Source organism: Photinus pyralis, unplaced genomic scaffold, assembly GCF_008802855.1.
Source record: "Photinus pyralis isolate 1611_PpyrPB1 unplaced genomic scaffold, Ppyr1.3 Ppyr1.4_LG4, whole genome shotgun sequence".
In the NCBI taxonomy this organism is placed as follows: Eukaryota; Metazoa; Arthropoda; class Insecta; order Coleoptera; family Lampyridae; genus Photinus; species Photinus pyralis.
In genome coordinates, this window is record NW_022170511.1 from 27,966,567 (window position 1) to 27,985,280 (window position 18,714).

Genomic DNA, 18,714 nt, shown 5'->3' on the forward strand with positions numbered 1-18,714 from the left:
GCAACAAAAATTTAAATTGCAAATTTTCTTGAGAAAGGTTCTATTGACAGATACTAAAATTTGAATCGGTTGAATTCTTTCTTTTTGAGAATGCATGTTAGGGGGTGGGTTCATTTTATAACATATTTAAAATAATATGCCAAATTTTATCGCGCGTTTTCTATTTTTATAACTCTCTAAATGAGGAACTTCTTATAATTAGCATTCTGAGTTGCCGTTCATACACCTTTCAAAAAGGGATTACACACGCTTTAATTGATTTCAAGTCTTAGATTAAGCTTCGAGCCTGTGCTCTTGTACCGGACAGAATAAGGAAGTAATTCTTACACAGTGTTGCGTTAAAATTGCGTGTCTGTGAGTACTGTCAATTGTCTATTTATTTTTGGTCAAATGTAGGTTAATCCAAAAAAGTTCCAAAAGGCAAATGGGCTTATTCTAAAACCAACAACCCTATTGTTAATTTACAATTTGATAAAAAATAAAATCGCAAAGAAAGACATTCCACTTTAAGATAGTTATAGTTCCATTAAACTTTTCCCTCCCCCCCAGGCGATCTGTATGGACGTATATTTTAAACAAAAATTTTTTTTTTTACCAAAAATTACAAAATCTCGTTTCGAGTTTAATCCTCTGTATAAGATGCTTAATAAAATCTATCGCGATTTAAACGAAAGAGCTGGAACATGCCTTGTCCATGTATAGAAAACTCTGTGAATTGAAAGATTAATATTAAATTACTCATAAATTTAAATTTTATTAACTTTTACTTTTTTAATTACTTGTAGTTCACGCAATTCAATTCGTTTTTGTAGTAAACAAACACTCGTGTGTAGATAAACACAGCGTTCCATTTTCCTGTTTTAATGATTTAAATATTTAAACACCAAACGATCCCTACTTTCTTAATTATTCATGGTTTAATACCTGCAGATATCATCACTGCAATTACCTGTTATAAATTAAGATGGGTACTGCTTTGAGTGACTTCAATGATTCATAGATGCCAACGTTTAACCAAGGCCGAAAAAGATTTGTTTTTAGAAATGAATTGTTCATGCCACGGATGATTGCAGCACGTAAAATGGTGAGCCCTCCTCTAGTATGCACGGTTGGAAATGGGGTTACTAAAAGATGGAAATGGTAAAAATATCTATCCTAAATAAAGCAGTGAATTACAAATTAGTAATGTTACGAATTCGCCAGTTGTTCATTTCACCTACCTAACCGAAACCATTCTATGCTTCCCGAGACATTCTCCCCAACTGCTAAGATGACAGAATTTTTAAAATTTTAAATTCCATCTACGGTAGAAAGAAGTGTATTAAATAAAATAAAGCGGCAACGATCACACCCGGTAGCCGTTACCACCCGACGACGTATGCCTACGAAATTTAACAAATAATACAGTCAAACTACTCTGAAGTGCGGGTCCTAAGCCTTTACCAATTTTGGTAAACCCGGCCGTCTTTTCTACCAATAATCGGACAGTACGACATATGTGTGTGGCCAAAAATTTCGCGTTACTCTACGAGGGACTAACGGCAAAATGCTGAAAATATATCTGGATTAATTGACGTCCCGATTTGTTATCGTGTTACGATGCCGATGATCGAAAGGGTGTACAGCAAGAAGTCCGACACCTTTTTTAGCCGTCAATGCCGTGCCTTGTTAAATATTAAGAGTGTTGATTAGAACGATTTCTTTGAACATTTACCTTGGGGTTGTGGCGAGTGTAATTATAACTGAGTGTTTTTTAAGACCTAACTTTGGGGTTGTTTCAGTCATGGTGAGCCTTGGAAGGAGTTTCGTACCAAATTTCAAAACCGATCTGCAAAATTCAAACGGTTGAAAAAGTTACATTCAACCAGTGGAGGAAGTAACGAATTACTTCATTCAGAGCTGGTAAGCGCCCTTTTTTCTAACTTTAGCACAGTCAAACATGTTTTATAGGATGATGGGAGATGAAAAGATGGTAACGGGAAATGCCGGAGCGATTTTTTTGATAACGAAGTCCACAAGTGGGCACTGGATTGTAAGTTAAGAAGGCTTCTTTGGACATTTTTTTCAATTGGATTTTCAGCATCGGGCGAGTGCCCTAGATGCACGGTTGGGTGCTTAGTCCAAACCTGCCCTCCAAACTCGGAGCCTCAGAAATTATTGCGCTGCCAAGTAACGCCCTTAGGAACGTCGCGATTTGGGAACTGAAATTCCGTGGGCGCTACTTCCCTACGACAATTTGGCACAAAACGTTAAACAACATGAATTACTTCGTCGAGTGAGTCCGGACCCCATCATTAGCTTAACTAGACAATGCTCCTTACAGAGTGTGCACCAAGATATATTGAAGAAGCCATAGGTAAGACTTGCAAGCTTAAGCAAATTGTGAACGAGTCCGAGCTTTCGTTTGATCGAACGAATCCATAGCAAAGAAACCAAAATCAAAACTTGCAACGATTCTCGCTCTCGATTGATATTGGTTGGAATTGACACTGTATCAGTCCAGGTTTGCTGATGTGCCTTTTCTTACTTTTGTCTTATTTTTCAGATTTCGATGGCGGTTTGTTGTTCTTGTTACCAATTAGCGACGCGCCCAGACAGCAGAAAAACTCCACCAGGGAACTCAGCGACTAATGCCTGGCCCAGATACCCCTCTAAATGTCAAATGCTCGACGAGATGGTGTTTTTTTTAAAATCCTTTGTAAAAGAGTTTCCGGTAATTTTCCGAAATCTCTTCGAAAGTTGTTCTAATGATGTTTTAAACGCTTGTTAGGTGTTTACTTCTACTTTGTAATCGGGTAATGGAGCGACTTTACAGAAGGACACCGTCATTTTATGGATTTACAAAACATACCTAAAGGGGTATATATTAAGACTGTTATAAAAACACTCCGAGATTAATTTAATTTGTAGGACTCAAGTGGTTGTTGCCCACTTTAGTCACGGGAAGTAGGGTGAGTATGTAAGTAACCCCAACGAGTTCACGCCAGAAAGGTGGATGAAAAAGAACGGACGAAGAGTATAAAATTCATTCCTTTTCGCTTCCTTACCGTACGGTACGGCGCGCGAATGTGTCCGAAGAAGATTTGCTGACCTTGGAAATACAAATACTACTTGCAAAGGTAACAAACGGTTTACCGATTATTACTTTCATCTTAATACCCCAACTTTCTTTCAGTTAATTCGTTCGTACAAATTGGAGTACTTTCATCAACCTTTGGAATACAAAATAACTTTCATGTACGCACCGGAAGGTGAACTTAAGTTTTAAGGTTTACGAAAGAAGAAACGACTAATTTGTTACGTTTAGAAATAATTAATTAAGTTATTTATATGGTATGCCATTTTAAAACTCTCCAGTTTCAAATTTTACATATGCTGCGCTACGCAGTAGGTAGGAAAAATTTTAATAATTTTCAAAGGCTGGTAATATTATTTTCAAATTTGTATTGACCTGCAACATTTTTCATTTGAATAAGTTGTTCGTATCCTCTTGTGACATCATTTTCATTTTCATCTGTATCATTGAATAAAAACCACCACATTTTTTATTTTCAATGTCTGCTATTAAAAATTAAATTGCCTAATCTGATTTTACATCACAACCTGCGCCATTTTTGATTTAGCGCTTTTTTTAAAAATTCCAAAACGCCACTTCGATCATTTTTACACAGCACGTTAATAAGGGAGGTATTGCATGCGCGTTCTGTCCAAAGACTTTTAAAGCCCTTAAGAATATGTGTACCAAATTTGCTTCAATCCGGTTTACAGCTGTTTAGCGGAAATGAGTTTGACACAGTTGCGCATACGTGATTGCGCCCAGACGGCTTTTCAGCTCTTCTGTTCTATCAATTGGAACCGTTTAGCCGAAAATGACAATTACAGACGGACCGGACAGATTTTGATTCAAACGTGTATTTCGTCAAAAAATATGTGGGGTCATTTTTACCCCGATTGCAATGCATGTAAAAATGTCTTCAAACTATAATAAACCTTTTGAAAACCTGCAAGAAGTGACGCAGGGCGCATAAATTTTGGCTTTTATTTTTTTTGGTCCACCCCGTCCGTCGCCCTACGCAGTAAAACTTCATCCGCTTAGAAATATAAGCAAAAAATAGATTTCCCAAAAAATTCTTCAAGGACTCTTAACCAAAAAAAATTGGTATCAAAAATTCTTTTCAAAATTTCAAATAACTTCAACAAAAAAACAAGATGTACAACATTAGCTCAGGTCAAATTACCGTATAAATTGGCTAAAATCCTTCTAGTCTTAATATCCACCCTCCTTCACATGTCCCAAAAGAGAGCCACAGCCCACAAGGTGACCAGTACTTCTGTTACAACTTTCACCTACAAAAATAGGGGAACCCTGCTCTTTGAACGGCAATGCGAATTGTGTGAGATACTCGGCTGCGACCAAGAAGTTACCAAGTTCGAACTCAGGGTTCGAACGTAGCAATTTTTAGGGTTGAGTAGGTCGAGGAGAAGCAGCTTCGATAAACTCCATCCATAAGCAAAAATTGATTTCCCAAAATTTCTTCAAGGACTTTCACAGTTTCGTTCATCCGAAGACTAGTGCCGCAATTGTTTTGTTAATTCCACAATTTAAAATTCTCGCACATCTTCTTTTATAAGATACGAGCATGTATTGAGGCTTATTTAATTCAGAAAGTTTACCTTTGCGACAACCGAGCGAGAGCTTGAGAGCGCAGTGGGAGAAAATGATCCCGTAAGTGCATAAGGGTAAGGTTTGTCTTTTACATATTACGGTAATTCATCTAATGTCTCGATGGTTGCATGGATTACGAAATCTGTTAATTTTTTTATGTTATTCCGGTTTTGTGTGCATTTTCAGAGACCATTACCAAAAGTCCCTCTTTGGAGAGTTTTTCAAAAGTTCTCAAAAAAATTTACTACCAAATGTATATGTTTAGGCGGCAAAGACCGAAAAGCGGCCATTTGAGCGAAAAAAACCGGCCAACAAACGGTTTTGGGTAATGTCATTGACCACGTTAGCGTTCATTAGGTTTTTTTTCGCTTGTGGGGTTTCAAATAGCCACTTACGCGTTCTGACAATCCAACTGTACCATTACTAAGAGAATTCGTCGTTTGGCTGTTAACTGTTCAACACAACGCATTCTAAAAAAATAGTTAAATATTCAGAACCCATTTGTGACCTTATTTAGCACACATACCACACTTCAAACGGCTTTTATTCTGAACGAGTTCACGCTGATGTTAACAGTGTTAACACGCATGGAATGAGAACGACGTACCAACGAATACCGTAACCATCAGGACCGCCTTCAGGAAATCGTCGGGAATCACCACAGGGGTTGTCAGCTGCAATTGCAGCGTACTGCAGCGACAAAAAGTGCAAGTGCAAATCCAAAGGACGTGAAATGTAACTCAAAATGCCACTCCAACAGCCCTCTTGCAAAAATTAAAATAAGAACACTTACTGCAAGGAAGGAGTATAGTAATCAAAAAATCGTATGTACCTCTCTGTAAGTAGCTCTCTGTAAGTTGTGGTTCCTAAGCTAAAGTTTCCTCCCGTTTCCACAAAAAACTACCGCTTGAATGTTAATAATCACGTCGTAGCATTGGAAAAACACAATGGGTTTCTACATATTTGGTTATTTTTAGAACGCGTTTGTTTGGTTTGGAAAAAAAAAACAAGTTTTAAAGAGGGCCCGCCGGCCCCAAAAAAAAAACCCCACAATTCGCGTAATGGTACTACAGTTAGATTATTCAGAACGCGATAGTGGCTGTTTTTTTAACACGCCCACAAACCGAAAAAAAACGTCAGGAACGCTTCGTGGTCAATTTTGAAATACCAAAAACGCGTTGTTGGCGTTTTTTTCGCTAATGGCCGTTTTCGGTCTTTTTGCGCCTAACTATACATAGTAATAAACTGTTTATTATTTCTTCTTCAGTGGATCTAGGAATTTTCCAAAAATCTTCAATGAGCCGTCAAGGTTTTTGTACAGGTTCGTACGAGATCTTCATAGATTCATTACGCTCCCTAATATATTCTTTGGATTATTAACGATTTTCACACAATTATCAGATATCTTTGTGGGTTTTAAAACATTCGTGAAGCGATTTCTTCTGCAAAGCTCGTAAATGTTCTTCGGAAGTTCTTCCGTTATTGTTTGGATATTTATAAATTAAGTATGTTCACGGTTTCAAAGAGAGTTATTTAGAGTTATTTGAAAAAGTGTACAGACTTTTACAGGTATTCCTATTAAGCATCTATCATTAAAATCATCCTGTATTCTGTCAGAATTTCCTGCAAATATGCCACTTCGATAGGAATTCTATCGATTTAAAGGGAGATTCTTGAAGTACTCTTCATAATATTGTTTTAGTTAGGTACTTGGTCGGAAGTTCTTCGAGATGCGTCAGAGGTTCTTTAAATCGTTCCTTATGAATTGTTCATAGATACTTTTAGACGTTGATTGAACAACCTTTAAGGTACTAGCCTCTTCGAGCTTTTAGAGGTCCTTTTATAATTTATACAGTAGTATTTGGAATGCGAGATTTTACACGGTCCTATTAAAATCACTGAATAAGGTAAAATAAAAGTTCTCTGAAGGGCGACATCTTATTGGGAAAAACATTCCGAATATTCTGTGACCTTTGAAAAATTCTTGAGAAATTTCAAAAGAAGATGTTTACAAGATTAGTATCGAAGAAAGCCTCAGAAATCGTTAAGGTAAGACAATAATGCCGGCCTGTTGTGGGCAGTTGGCAATGGAAGCCCGACTTCGGATACTTAAGGGTTCCTGGTTCGAATCCGTTGTTCGGACATGGCTATATGTAAATGTCTAGTGGGTTGGGTTGGTGGAGTAGCCTGGGCTGAAACCCCGCCACTTAAAAATAAGACCAAAAATAAATAAAAATCACACAATTCCCAATGGAATGTATGATGATTGAATTTAGGAAATATTTGATCCCAATTCCTGATGGGTTTTTGGAGAGTTTAGATTCACTCAAGAATGTGGAGGTAAATATTCCTACGTAATATTACAAAAAACTCTGAAAGTTTAGGGGCAGTTTTTGGGTTAACCTAAGCCTCTTAAAGAGTCTGCCATAACTTCTAAAGTATCTCTAAAATAGCTCTTCTTTTAAAGAATTTGTCAAAAAATCAATAAACGTTTTATCAAGAATCCCTCAGTTGTTTTAACCAAAAGCGGGATCTAAAGTGTTCCCGAAACACCTATAGTGAATGTTTTAAAAAATATATTAGAGTACTGTAACCCCAAGGTTTTACACCTAACTTCATACTATAGATACGGAAATAAAATCAATCCGGCAATAGTGAAATGTTGTCAATGTTGTAAGAATTTGTTGCATTAAATAATTGAGAATCAAATGTACAACCACGTCAGTAGATACAGCAAACAATTTTCCTACCTCTCCAATAAAGACTATCATTCCCCGGATAGTCTTTGCTTCGGCATATTTAAATAATTGGCCAAAAAATAAATTTAACTTCGGACTAAGACATGTAATTAATACCTGACCATAAATTGAGCAAAAATTTACACCAAAAATGAAAACCATTTCGAAACAATGAGAAGCATCGCGACATTTTATATACACTGATGCATTGAGGGTAAATCCATGCCAATTTCAAAGAACAAAGATTGAAAATTAAGAAAAAATATAAAATGTATGCAATAAAATTACCTACAAATAAATTATAATGAAAATTCAAAAGACTACATACCTGCATTAAATAAACACACAAAAATAACAAACGCATTTACTTAACGATGCTCTAGGTACATCTGCCGTAAAACAAGATGTAACGGAAAGAAGGGTTAGTGCCGGGAAGATGTAGAGAGCTTTTTCCTTTAAGTCGCGCGGTGTCAGCTCTCAAAAATGGAAGCATTGTCGTTTAGGTTGTATCTTACAGAAGGTGAACCTCTTCTTTAAAACATAGCGAAATTTGTTTACGGAATAAATTTGAGTGCAGACAGACAAACCGACATCATCGAGATTTGTTGATAATGGTAGATCATTTTTTTACCTCCCTTAGAACATTGGGTGGGTAACTCGAGCTGCAACAGTACACCACCCTTTGCCATGTAAACAGGATGTGATGGGAAACGATGTGAGAAGAAAGTTTAGCAATCGAAGCCTGATAAGAAGGTGATATGATGAGAGTCTGAAAGGGAACCCTACAGGAAAGAAACTAAACAAGAAATGCGTTGTAGTAAGGCAGGTGTTGTCCCGAAAGGCGTCAAATAGGTGTAAAGGACAACGTGTTATGCGAACAAGTTAGCTACCAAAGGACAAAGGAGAATGGATGAAGGCAAGTAAAATTCACTAAATGACGGAGGACGTAAAGGGAACTTTAAGAAAATTAAAAGATAAAAAACGAAAATTTGCCGAGGAAGGCAAGTGATGAACGAGGTTAAATAGGGGAGAACTGTAAAAGGAGAGAAGAAACTTTAAAAGATTAAGATTGAGAAGAATAAAAACAAGGTGATCAATTCTTGGCAGATAGCCTTTCCTAGCTGAACCAAAAATTGCAAACATATTGTTTAAATTGTTAGAAACAAGAATCGTTGGTTTTGACATATGCAACACAATTTTTTGACTTTGGACAATTTTTTCTCCGTTTTTTGATTAATTATACCCGGCCAATTTTTTGTAGGTTGTACAAAGGAAAATAAGTCTTCCCCAAATTAAATGCGATCAAAATGATTGGCAGTCTAGTGCTATTGGAATTTTGTTACATGGCAATCGTTTTAACTTGAATTCCAAACGGCGCTCGCATGCCAATCATTTGATCGCGTGAGAATAAAAATTTTAGTTGCTATTTGAAAAAAAAGTTGATTGCGGCATGCGGCTCCAAAATTTTTTTTTCAAAATCCGGCCGTTATTTTTTTCTGTTCGGTATGCCTAAAACATATATACAAAAATTCAAACAAAATCCGTCGAGCCGTTTCTCAGAAAATTGCCAACAAACGACATACTTACGTACGTAATACAACGGAGAAAAAAATTTTATTCTTAAAAGTTGCTTAAAATGGTCTAAACGTCACATTTGTGACATTTTGAAATGTTAAAAAACGGCTATCGCAATAGCTTACCTAGCAACAGCTAGGAAGCATAAAAATGGGAGGAGTAAAAACGTATAATAAAAGAGGAAATATATGAAGAAAGGGGCGGAAGGAAGAAGACCTTAAGAAGTCGATGATGTCCTAAGGGCAAAGAGAGTATAAAGTTCTTTGAAGTTACGAAGAAGGGGAAGGATAGTGTGAGAGCAACAAATTCAAGAAGGCGTGAAAAAAAATAAAGAAGTGTTAAGGTGTACAAGAAAAGAGTCTAGGACAAGAGGGTGGAAAGGCCGGATAAAGGTTAATGCATAATGATTGAAGAAGGTATAAAACGCATAGAGATTGTAGGAGTATGTGAAATGTGACGGTAAGATTAACACAAGCGGTAAAAAATTGAATTGGGCATAAAGCAAAGAAGAAGTCTCTTTCACTTTGACGTCGCTAGAGCTGACATTTGTCGGCTTGTACACAATTTAACAGGTTCTTAAGTTGCGTCACGCGTATGAATTCAAGCGCTGTGTTATGGAATCGCTGGTATTTATTATTAGGCGTAATAATTCCTAGACTTTGAAATGGTATTACACATTTGTATTAAATTTAGAATGCTATTTTTCTTTATTTTGTTTTTTCCATAGAAAATGATGTGTCGAAGATGACTTCCTCTAGTAATGCTTTTGATTACAAAAGGAAGAACTTTTTAACCCGAAAGTGTGAGGTGTACAGCATACTAATGAAGTCCTAGTCACAAGTCATGTTGACAAGCGTTAATTACAGCGTTCGGTCATCTTGAGTAGTGGACTTTTGTCTCGGCGTGTATAACAGAGCAGATACATAAACTAATTCATTTTCAGTGTGTAACGGAGATGATTCAAGAATGCCGTAGCATTTTAGCACTACTTGCGTTGTGCGCGGGTCAGGAGTACGATTTTAGTGGAAAGATTGCGTTTGGTAACGGGAGAGCAGTGAGGATCGGTTTTTAGTATTACCACCCGCTTTTACTCGCAATGGGTGAGGCAGCATCAGAGTCGCGGTGAAGTATCGCTACGGAATTTTAGGGTGTTACCATGGTCAGTGTTAATGCGCTCGAGGCAATGCAGACCGTTCAGTTCTGACTGAAAATTGGGAGGAAAGGTGATCTGGTTTGCAAGGTGACGTTAGTGAGCGGAGCGACTTGAGGGTAGCGTGTTTCTGGTGAGTGTGTACGGATGATGTTTCAGAGGGTTTACGCGTCTCTTCCCACTGCGGGTGGTTTGGATATTGTTGTTAATGGTGCTGGGTCGTGTGACGAACCAATCAGCTAGATATTAATATACGCGTTAAGTAACACTACAAGCGTGGGTTAGGTTTAAACATTTGAAGTTTGTACTTATAGCTGGAGTAGGCAGGAAACGATATTGGGGTTTGGTAATGAGATAGCGTAAGGAGACGTGGAGGGGGTTTATTAATGTGCTTCAAATATGGAATTGCCCATATCTTTTCGTGCAGTTTACAGCGGGCACTAAAGCTTTCGTTGTTGACTAGGGCTTTTTAGCATATTCCGCTTATATTAATACAAGTTTTCTGTATGACATTGTCCAGGAATAACAAGACAGATATTCTAGTAAGAGCAATTATGAATGGCATGTCCAAAAATTTCTTACTGGATCACCTAATGCTTATATTAGGATTCTTGGTTCATATTATGACACGTCGTAGATTTATGACGGTATCGCGTGAGTGTCGGAAACGTTTTGCAGGTCGATAATGTCGGTAAGCGTATAGTAATGCTAACGATGGCGAAAACGGAAGGTGTGTGTTTTTCGAATGACAGCACCCTATAAGTTGATTTTCGAACAGGAGGAGATGAAAAGGACAAATTGTAACTTTTCGATCATTCTCGGCATAGCAAATCTGGAAAGTAAAAGAAATTTCTATTTTTTACGCCAATTGAAGCATATTTGCAGTCTTTCGTTACAAAAGTGATACTTGGATCCAACTCATCTAACATTTGGGTCCTCCTCGACTGACAACCAATTGCAACTTCCACTTTCTGATATGCATTATAGCACTGAATATAAGTACTAGGTAACTTAATTAGAAGTAAATGTTTAACTTTTTCTGGAACATTATATCTAATAGTATATTAAGTATTTAAGGTCAGTAGTTAACTTTATCGATTGAGGAAATAATTGCAAACCGATGAGAGGCAGCTCGAGGTGTGAATAGTTTCCGAATGGTTAAGCACTAGGCCTGGTGTTACGCTATTTTTTTGCACGATCAATCATTATTGGATATAAACTAAGATTCGGATGTATCAAATGTGGTATAGCATCCAATGGGTTCGTTTGTACTTTTTAGTGGGTTTGCTACAGTTACGTTTTCTATGTTTTTGAAAAAAAAACACGTACGCGAACTCGTGGTTTGGTTGAGATAGTGAACATGAAGATTCAGAAAATCGAAATAGAAAATGCATGGAGTATTTGTGCGCGTGACTATTTCCGAAAATCTAAAAGTAGGTATGAAGCGGGCCTTATGATTTTTTAAATGGATGTGAAAGTAAATGTCAAACATGACATAGGTAAGGAAAATTGTGTTAGAATTTCGCCTTTCAAGATGTGAAGGAGTTAGAAACGCCAGTAGCTTATGTGTGATTATTCCGAATGTTGAAAAAGTTATGTATTTTCTAAGAAGGGGTGTTGATATTTTAAATACAGTAGCTGATAGATTTTTGAAAATAAAGAAGATCGTATTCAGCCAAAAAAAATCTAGCGTTTTTCTAAAGCAGATTTCCATAAATTTTTACGGAAGACCCGATGACACGTACATTGATGAAAAGGTAGAGTATGTAACTCAGTCACTGATTTTACATTAATATGTAAGCTAGGCATGATCAGAATCATTTTATATGTGGGAATCCAGGGAACTTCCATATCTCGTTGCCATCAACAGAACCTGCTATTCATTATCGTACTATTAATGCTCTATCGATGCTGATGTGAAGAATCTGTAAACCCGTGTTTTTCCATTGCTGTTTAATTCCCGAACCAATTTTTAGGTACTTTGCAAATTTACATTTACTTCTAATTAATAAACATCCATTTGATTTTTGACACATATGATACTATCTACTTGTCGCATGTTACTATAACTGTCACTTGGTTGCTAAGCACGTTTCGATGATACACTTACCGCCCTAGGTTGGTAAGCGGCACTTACCGCCTGAAAAATGAATTAGTAAGTAAGCCGACAATAACCGACGTGCAAAAAATTAGTAATAATCCCCATCGCCAGATGAAGATTTCTGCTTACTTTTATATTATGTTTGCCATCAACTTCCACCTCTGAAGCCAAACCTGTAACTAGAAAGTGTGCAAGTTTTGCAGTTGCACGAGGTTCCAAATGGGGCATGTCCGTGTTTTCGGGTTTGAAAATTTATAACTTTCTTTCTCGCAGTGCGTATGTGGTAAAGTACCTATGTAACACCAGTTCCTAGGCCCATGATTTGAGTGCCGATAGAGAGGTGTCAATTGTTGATGCAGGGAGGAGGGAGTAAAGGGGAATATAAAGGAAACATGAAAAAAATGCTTGAATAAAAGTGTTGCAAAATGGCATACAGGACAGGGAGGGCGATGTAAAAGGATGATAAAAACGAATTATTTGACAAAAGAATGAAGCGGGTGCGTTCACCAGAACCAAAACGTGTTTGGCGCCTTTGATTTACGTTTGCAAAACCACAAACTGTTTAGGCGCAGGTGAACGATTAGGGCTGCGTTTGCCAGAACCAATGTTTGCAAACCGTTTCGCTTTTTATATAATAGTTCCAGTCAAATTAGCGCAATTTTGGACAAATAAAACATTATCGGTAAAGATCTGAATTTTGGTATACACCATTTATTGGACTTTCTATTGAACATACTAAAAAGTTCCCTGTCAAAATCTGTTGCGCTCGAGACGCCATCTTGGAAAAACGGTACACTTTTCCACTTTTTTGCCCATGTCTCGGCAACTATTACTGATACGAAGAAATAGTTTACATGAAAAATATAGTTTACTAAATTCCCTATAAAAAAGAGTATTTACATTTTTTTGTATCTCCCATACTTTAGCTGTAATCTCACGTTGAATGCGTCAGAAAGCGTTTAGGCCCCGCATCGTAGTTATAGGAAGGAGGCCGTCTTTTTTATGGCTACACCGAAAGCTGTAAAAGCACCAAAAAATGAACAGAATCGTCTTGCGATAAAGCATTCTAGCAATGACATAATGTTTCATGATACGACATCATGTTTTTTTTTCAAAAAGGTAAGCGAAAATGATTAAAATTGTTGGACCCACGGAATGATTTCTGAAACTGGAGAACGCCGTTCTCTGCATATAACGTGCCTGCTAGTGAGAGATATTTAAACCGACATCGTTATCAGACCTGCAGAAAATACGCATACAAGGGTCAGCCGAATCTAACCGCACTGTTACCCCCTACGGCTGCAGCGGCGCAGCAACACACGTTTCGTATTAATCAGCAAATTCAGAAGGTTTGTGGATATGAAAAATCTCCCGAACTGTGGAGTTGAAGGAGAGTCCACGATTTCCTTGACCCTGTTCGGTCACTGAAGGCTTCCAGTCCACACTCAGTGCTTAACTGCTCACATTGAAGATGAAAGTTCTATTGAGAGAGAGAGAGAGAGAGAGAGAGAGTTTTATGAGAAACCTTTAAACGTGTCTCATACCAAGCTTGAGTGCGACGACTTCTCATATATAAGAAATACTGGCACAGTTTTCAATAAATTTAATGATTTGTAAAAAGTTGTAAAAAAATATCTGCGCGCCTGTTTCGAGAGCTCAGGATACTTGATTCCCTATTCGATGTCGGATTATAGCTAAAGTTTTGGACATACAAAAAAATGTTAATGTGCTTTTTTATGGGCAATTTAATAAACTATATTTTTTATCTGAGCTATTTTTCCGTGTCAATAATTGTTGCCGATATATAGGCAAGAAACTGAACAAGTGCTCCTTTTTTCCAAGATGGTGCCTCGAGCGCAACAGATTTTGACGGGGACTTTTAGTATGTCCAATGGGGAACACTAATGAACATGTTTACCAAAATTCAGATCTTTACCAATTAATGTTTTTATTTTTTCTTATTTGACTGGACTATAAGCAATATTTCACTGAACGCGTTGCTAGTTGTTAAACTGTTTGCAAGCGGACGCCATTTTTTGAATCGCAATTTAAACTCGCTGAAAATCACAAACATGTTTGTAATTTTGTAAGGCATGCATATTTGTTTAAACCATCGGCATATAGGTTTATGCGCGAAATTGGAGTAAATTACTAGTACCTATACATCACGACCAAAAATTGGATAATTGCACATTGCACACAATGCGCTTTAAAGTTGTAAGAGATAAATCGAATAATTTAATTATGAATGAAGAAGGGAGCATTCCATATATGCAGGCTTATTCAAATTCGAGAGCCACCATGGGGATCTCGGGAACTGTAAGAAATAGAGGTTGGCAAAGTTGAGTAGTTTGATACTTAACAAAATGTCGTTTTGAAACTGAAAAAATTCCGACTACTTTCGGAGATATCCAGAAAAAAAATGACATTTTACAAAATCGTTTTTATTTGTTACCTAAGTTATTTAAAAAGATATTTCAAAATAAACGGCACATAATTGTGACCACTTTTTTCCATATACAAGATGCTAGTTTTAAATTTTTAGTCTGACGTTTCTTCTACGGTTAACCATCATCAGCTTTGTTTTTTCTTATGGAAGTCATTTTTACTTTTTGTGTCATTTGATAGAGCTTTTTCCTATCAATAAATGGTGCTGTTAATCCGTAAAAACGCAAGAAACTGCGAACGTACACTGCCCACGACAAAGTTGCCAGACAAAAAAAGAAGATATTTTAACAGTATTACTTCAGCCTCCCTTTGACGAATGTCAAATTTGAAATACTCGGCGAGTAATAACTTTGTAGTGAAATTGTTCCACACCAAACTTCTCTTCGAATCTAATTAGGGTACATTATTCGTATACTAATAATTAACACAAGTATCCCTATAACCTATAACTGATACTGGCTGAGTGCTCTCGATTTCATTTGGACTTGTACTGACCCCTTCATATGCGGTTTAATGAAGGCTCCAAAACGGCACGAACGATTTGCTCGTCTCCTAGTAGATTGCTGGCCATCTAACCCTGCCTTGCAACACTATAACCACAGATATACGTCGTATACGACGTATATCTGTGCTATAACTATACGTTTTTCACCTATACAAATCTTAACTCTTTCCTTAAAATGACTATACTTATGTGGTGAGTTTATTAAATTTATTAAATGTAACAATCTGAAAATAAAAACTTCTCATAAAGCAGGTACAATTTATGGAAAAAAAATATTTACTCAAGGATCCAGTGAATATGCATTTAATACTCCAATCTTGATTTTCTATAGGACAATTCAATTCATCTCGTATAGCAGGATGTATTTAAACTGTAGAAAGGTTGCCATATTTTTATTGAAATGTAGAAAAAGAATACAAAACGGTTTTCTCAAAATTCACTCAAATTAAATTTGACGTGTGGTTTCCAGGCAAATTGCGCGCTTATGACAAATGCGCATGCCCGATCAACATGTTTGTAATTTTCAGCTAGTTTGAATTATGATTAAAAAAATGGCGACCGCTTACAAACAGTTTGACAATTAGCAATGCGTTCAGTAAATATGCTTATATAAAAAGCGCAAACGGTTTGCAAACAGTTGGTTCTGGTGAACGCACCCATGTCAAACTGTTTGCAAGCGGTCGCCATTTTTTTAATCATAATTCAAACTCGCTGAAAATCACAAACATGTTGATCAGGCATGCGCATTTGTCCTAAGCGCACAATTTGCCTGGAAACCACACGTCAAATTTAATTTGAGTGAAATTTGAGAAAACCGTTTTGTATTCTTTTTGTAGATTTCAATAAAAATATGGCAACCTTTCTACAGTTTAAATACATCCTGCTATACGAGATGAATTGAATTGTCCTATAGAAAATCAAGATGGGAGTATTAAATGCGTATTCACTGGATCCTTGAGTAAATGGTTATAGTTGGTTATAGGTTATAGTGTTGCAAGGCAGAGTTTGATGGCCAGCAATCTACTAGAAGACGTTTTTTTTGGAGCCTTCATAAACCGCATATGAAGGGGTCAGTACAAGTCCAAATGAAATCGAAAGCACTCAGCCAGTATAGAGATACTTGTGTTAATCATTAGTATACGAATAATGTACCCTAATTAGATTCGAAGAGAAGTTTGGTGTGGAACGATTTCACTACAAAGTTATTAGGTACTCGCCGAGTATTTCAAATTTGACATTCGAGATCCAAAAAGGAAAAAAAATATTTGGTCAGAAATGTAAGACGTGTTTCAAGAAAAAGGGCATGATGTGTTACATGAAGACTTGAATCGGAAATTTCGGGATAATTATGAAACCACAATAAAAAGAAAACTGGTTGTGGTAGGCTGAAGTAATACTGTTAAAATATCTTCTTTTTTGTCTGGCAACTTTGTCGTGGGCAGTGTACGTTCGCAGTTTCTTGCGTTTTTACGGATTAACAGCACCATTTATTGATAGGAAAAAGCTCTAGGTATCAAATGACACAAAAAGTAAAAATGACTTCCATAAGAAAAAACAAAGCTGATGATGGTTAACCGGAGACGAAACGTCAGACTAAAAATTTAAAACTAGCATCTTGTATATGGAAAAAAGTGGTCACAATTATGTGCCGTTTATTATGAAATATCTTTTTAAATAACTTAGGTAACAAATAAAAACGATTTTGTAAAATGTCATTTTTTTTCTGGATATCTCCGAAAGTAGTCGGAATTTTTTCAGTTTCAAAACGACATTTTGTTAAGTATCAAACTACTCAACTTTGCCAACCTCTATTTCTTACAGTTCCCGAGATCCCCATGGTGGCCCTCGAATTTGAATCAGCCTGTATACATGGAATGCTCCCTTCTTCATTCATAATTAAATTATTCGATTTATCTCTTACAACTTTAAAGCGCATTGTGCAATGTGCAATTATACAATTTTTGGTCGTGATTATAGGTACTAGTAATTTACTCCAATTTCACGCATAAACCTATATGCCGATGGTTTAAACAAATATGCGTGCCTTACAAACATGTTTGTGATTTTCAGCGAATTTAAATTGCGATTCAAAAAATGGCGTCCGCTTGCAAACAGTTTAACAACCATCGACGCGTTCAGTAAACGTACCTATGTAAAAAGCGCAAACGGTTTGCAAACAGTTGGTTCTGGCAAACGCACCCTATCGTTCACCTGCGCCTAAACAGTTTGTGTTTGCAAACGTAATCAAAGCGCAAACATGTTTGGTTATGGTGAACGCACCCATGCCAAAATGAAGATGGCGTACTTTAAAGAAAGCGGGAAGTAGGTACCTATGTAAAGTTGTAAGGAGAGTATCAGAAAGACTCGAAGAGTAGTCGTAAAATCAGTTGAAGACAATAGCCCACAATCACCTCCCGAACGCAATGACTCAATGAGTCTCGCATAGATGGGGACCTCTCACAAATAGGAGAAACAAATAAAAAATCATTCCATAGAAACATTTGAGCACACAGCAAAATTATCAATTACACCGAGTAAAATTTCATATATACCGCTTCATGCGAATAGTAATCGCGAGTAAGTTTATCGGCGACAGCCAGGCGAGTTTAGGAAGCGTGGGTTGCGAAAAAGTAGACGCGAGTTGTCAAGTTTGCGTTGGTTCTGTTCCTGATATTCAATGCGGCAACGGATATAGTGTCCCAGATAGGACGCACCATAGGGTAACGGCAATGTATTCTTCGCGAAGGATCCATGATGCCTTTGAAATGAACGTTCAGCGTACTACTCCAATTTCTTTCTATCGGATCGTTGAATGCCAACTTCAAATACAAATCAAAGGCCTGCTGCAGTGCCTGATTTAGAGTACTTGCGGTTGCGGCCCTAGGACAAATTAACCCGAGCGGCCCCCGCCCCCTGGAACTTCCTAAAAGTGATCGTCAGAGCTGAGCATTGTGAGCAAGTCACCCGTTTTGATTGCATGTGGTTAACCGCTCACTGAGCGGATGGTGACCGAGAACTATACCCTTATATTGTTTTATTAAATATTTTTTTCTACGACCTCCATAAAAATGAGGTCATAACGTATAATTTAGAAGCATAATATAGTACCCATTACCTACACCCGTGCGTAATGAAATAAGTTAGAATAGATCATGTACGTTTGGAAGTTTAGTTTTTTGGTTTGCATTTTGTTGTCCTAGTTTGATGTACATATTTCTTGTACTTATTTGTGTTATGAGAATCATATGTTTAATTATGCAAGGTTTTTTTTGTTAAATTTGTGGTTAGGGTTTTTTCCGCGAAACCAAGCTTAGTGCATAACGAATTTCATTTTTCATATCTCTTCGGATGTACAAAACTTTTCATTTTTTTCCATTCCCTTCCCAATTGTGTCTCATGTCCCAACAAATAAAAAGAACCGCCATCATCGTACCATTGGTACCACCCAGTCCGAGCTGTACAAAAAATGTTTTTAAACAATTTTACTTGTGCCCACACTCTTTTAGAACTCACGAGCCGCTCTGACGTTCA

General features: G+C 37.1%; 1 pseudogene; it reads left to right on the forward strand.

Annotated features, from left to right (window-relative positions):
* Positions 1 to 1,939: 1,939 nt before the first annotated feature.
* LOC116169051 lies at positions 1,940 to 2,881 on the forward strand (annotated as a pseudogene).
* The last annotated feature ends 15,833 nt before the right edge of the window (positions 2,882 to 18,714 follow it).